Here is a 4475-nt window from a genome sequence, read left to right as displayed (position 1 = left end):
TCATGAAAAATGAATAAATTGTCGGACTGAGATAAAAGACCTCCTGAGAAAAATAGTGAATGTTTTGACCGAAGTAACGTTTAAGAAATAATGCAACAAAATTGAAAGAAAAAAAAGTCTTTCAGTCTTTCTGGAAATGTTGACAATGTAATACCGGAAAATAAAACTGAATGTCAAAAAAATAGCCCATCTCTCTCTCTCTCTCTCTCTCTCTATCTCTCTCTCTCTCTCTCTCTCTCTCTCTCTCTCTCTCTCTCTCTCTCTCTCTCTCTCTCTCTCTCTCTCATATATATATATATAATATATATATATATATATATATATATATATATATATATATATATATATATATATATATATATATATCTGGAAACATCCGATATATTTGCTGAAATTTTGGTTAATCTCCATTTGCACATTTTTCATACTATTCTTAAAGAGCAGGATAGATATTTCTATTTAGCAGCATTGACCCTTATTTCCTACGCCAACGAAGTTGGAAGGAGGTTATGTTTTACCCCTTGTTTGTGTGTTTCTTTGTTTTTGAACAGTTTCTTGGCCACAACTTTAATCATAGAGTGATGAAACTTGCAGAGATTAACTGCTATGTAAAAAGCTGGAATGACTGAATTTTGGAAGGTAAAGGTCAAAGATCAAGGTCATGGTTAATCAAAATGTCCAATTCACGTAATCAGCCATAAGGTTTGGACATCATTATCACATAGACTTCAAACTTGGTTCAGATATGAGCGTAGAAAATCCACACCAATTAAGACATGTTAAAGTTATAGGTCAAGGTCAATGTTGAGCAAAAGGTCGAGAAATAAGCTGACGCGGCGAACTCTACTAAGTGTTCCTCTGGTTCAAGAAGTTCTTCATCTAACTTTTAAAATTATTTGATCCTCGGTTACTCTCACTATTCTTCTCTAAACGAAAATATTTCCAACACATTTTTTACTTTTTTTTATTTTTTTATTTATTTTTTTATTTTTTTTTATTTTTTTTTTCGTTACAGGCTTTATGGGCTTCCGACTTTTACCTTTTGGGTTCTTTCTTTTCACTCTTCCTTTTCCTTTTCCCTTCTGTTATCTTAACGACACCGTCAGTTTTCGTTAACATTGAACTTTTTCAATTTATAGAGAAATATTCCCTTTACAGATTTCTTCAGTTTTTTAGTATATTTTCTTTCGGCATTATTGAACTTTATTACCTTCACTAGTCTTGAACTAGTTTGGTATTAATTAAAAGTTGCTGATTTGAAAGTTCATCTGTAATTTTACTCAAATACTTTATGGTTTTCTATTCAAAGCAATCTTTTTGTACTTCTTCTATCAACACGATAAATAATTTCACATCAAAATTTAACTGAATGTTAAAATTATACAAATATCAAGGAAAAAAAAACTTATTAGGTATAATAAAGCCCAAAAAATATAAAAAAATTAAAAAGATTTGGTTTTGAAGGTGTTTAACAAAATATATGAAAGATTTTGTACACGTACACATAGATACTTCAATATCCTAATATAGGACATAATTCTGAAATAAAAACATAAATTAATTATTGTTAGATTGAAAGAGTTGCCATTCGTGTAAATTACATGTTAAATTGCATTAAAGTTCGCGTTTTAAACTATTTAACTATCATAATCTTGACAATTAAGAAAATATTAATATATGTGATAAAGATAACTTATCATTTTCAGGTACTAGACTGAATTACTCAAATGCATTTACCCAATCTGATATATGTTTTTGTGATGATTCTGAATAAACTGGGATGTTAATAGGTGATTTTTTTACTGACCCAGTCTGTGTACGCATGAGAATCTCATCCTGACAGTGCATGTGGTATTTCCCTTAAATCTGGAAGAATTACATCCTTTCCGATTACATGAATCGAAAGGAACCACATCCTGGCTGTCGAAAACTTCCTTTTTTAAATATTTCTTGTTTGTTATAAGGTTTACGTCATCATTTTCCTTTGCAGGTTGACATGGTCTTATACAATGTCATTAGTAGGTTTTCTTCTAAAGTATATAGTCTTTTGCCTTGTAACTACTGCATATGTGATATTATAAGAAGGCAATATGGCTTTTATTTCTAGCTGATAAGGAGCTAATCATGAGTATTTTACCATTAAATTCCTCTAAAGTGTCGCCAATACTTGCATTTGTTTTTATTCTTACAATTTTTTGGTGAAATGATGCCCAAACTCTATACTTTTTTCAAATTTTCTATGCAATAATGTTTTAAGTACCACTTATCGGAAGTTATCAGGAAAAAAAGCTGATTGCCTATAAATGTCTCCATTAAATCTAAACCACTATCTTCAATACCGTGGGATATATTATATGAATAATTATCAGAGAAAATCATAGAGCTATATACCATGGACATCACTCTTTAGACGACCGTTTATGGGAGAATTCACAGGGACCCGCGTAGCGAGGTCAAATTTCTGTAAGCCACTGGTCCCCTCAAAACAAATTGTCTTTTCCTTACCTACCACGAGTTTTTCATAATGAGTTCACGTAATTGGTAATTGAAAATGCATGCAACCAATAAAAAAGGGATTATAACCTTGCTAAGCTTTGTTGATGACGTTAAAATGCTGAGCGTCCAAACAGCATCAGTTCGATGTGCAATTTTCCATTTGACTGTAGTTTTAATCATCATCATCTCTGTCTTCATTATAGGATGTACAGTTGGACACAGGAGTCCCTGGTACACCAAGCTCTGAAGAAATGCACCCTATCACACCCTTAGTTCGCCGCGCATAATCAAGCAGATAATGTAGGAAGAGATATCAGGGGTGGAGGGCGGGGCTCAACACAGGAACTCGCCGCAAAGTAAAGGTGTGGTTGGGTGCACTTCTTCAGAGCGAGGTGTGCCTGCAATTCCTGTGTCCAACTGTATAGTAGTGGGCTTACGAATACACATGAAACGCATACAAATACCAATAGAAAGCTTCACTATGTCTGTTTAATACATGCATGCAATTGTGTTTTTATGAAATCTGTTGGGAGCTGCACTGCCAACGCGGAAAGATCAATTTAATTACCAATTTCCTAAACATAAATCTCAGGAATTCTTGGATAACAATTAGCCTAACAAAAATGTTTGTGTTCATGTTCAATGTAATGGAAAAGATTATTGCTGAGGAAAATGAAGTTTACAATGAAAAATCTTTATATGAATTTCAGATGGTAAGGAAATACTATTGTTTATTCTATATAATGCAAATGATCGTGTTTGATATATAAAATGCTAACATATAGGCATGCTAGATTTCTATAAATCTTTGAGAGAGAGAGAGAGAGAGAGAGAGAGAGAGAGAGAGAGAGAGAGAGAGAGAGAGAGAGAGAGAGAGAGAGAGAGAGAGAGAGGGAAATAATTCTTATCGCCTACTGGGAGTAAGGAGAACAATGTGGATATTTGTATATCCTGTAGCACGTCAATATTGATTTTGCTAATTAATTTTCCATCTAGTGAAGTGAGAGTTTACATACCCTTCGTCGAAGTGTGAAATCCACAAAATTTTCAGTAAAAATAAAAAAAAATAAAAAAAATTACAGGGCATTCTCTCTTCAATGAGAACTGAGCAGGCTCTCGAAATCTATTGATGTCAATGTAAATAAATCTAGAATTTATATATCATAGGCAACAACTTTATCTTGGCTTCATTTTTTCATGACCTGGTCGTAATATGAAGAAATTTTTAAAATTTCTCTTGTGTTTTGTGGGACTAAAACGAGATTTTCATGGAGATAATTGAGCTTTTCATACAACAGTAAACAGTTGGTCCTCTTTAAAGATTTCGAACAATTTTATGAAAAGCAAAAGAAGGAAAAAATAAGTAAATTGTGTGGGGTTGTAAAAAATCTTACATAATTCTATAACAAAATAGTAAAATAAAGTAAAATTAGGAGGGGGGGGAGGAAATTCCGGGAATTTTTCAGTGTATAGTGATAACCGAATCAGCTACAAAAAGAATACTCTCTCTTTTAGTTTACCTGAATAACGTATTATCTGATTTTCAAACTAATTAAGGTAAAATAATTTTATTTCTTTTATCGTTAACAGGATCAAAGTAATGAAAAAGCCATGGGATTCAAAAGAGCCAGTTTCTTCATCGTAGCTCTATCCAATGTGTACTGGAATGTTCCCACATTCATGTGTCATAAACATGGTGTTTACATTGATGTCACCAAATTTGGCATCATTCAGAATACCGATGATATTTTCCTAGGCGATAAGGTAAAGGCAAAATTGATTAGAGAATCTAACATCATTGTGCTTAGAATAAGAAATATTATTTTTTTCGTGGCCACAAAACATTACTCCTTTTCTTTATCCCCGATGATACTAATGACAGTAAAATTGCTAAAAAGAAACTATTCTCTTTTTCCTCCTCAATTTTCGATTTAATAAAATTAAGCTCATTAATGACAAAATCTAATAACCAATGTTGC

General features: G+C 32.4%; 1 pseudogene; it reads left to right on the top strand.

Moving 5' to 3' along the window:
* The first annotated feature begins 3119 nt into the window (after positions 1 to 3119).
* LOC137650761 (hyaluronidase-like) overlaps positions 3120 to 4475 on the top strand; it is a 63037-nt pseudogene continuing 61681 nt past the window's right edge.

The sequence above is a fragment of the Palaemon carinicauda genome, chromosome 12 (genome assembly GCF_036898095.1).
Source record: "Palaemon carinicauda isolate YSFRI2023 chromosome 12, ASM3689809v2, whole genome shotgun sequence".
Taxonomy (NCBI): Eukaryota; Metazoa; Arthropoda; class Malacostraca; order Decapoda; family Palaemonidae; genus Palaemon; species Palaemon carinicauda.
This window is presented reverse-complemented; position numbering and strand designations above follow the sequence as displayed.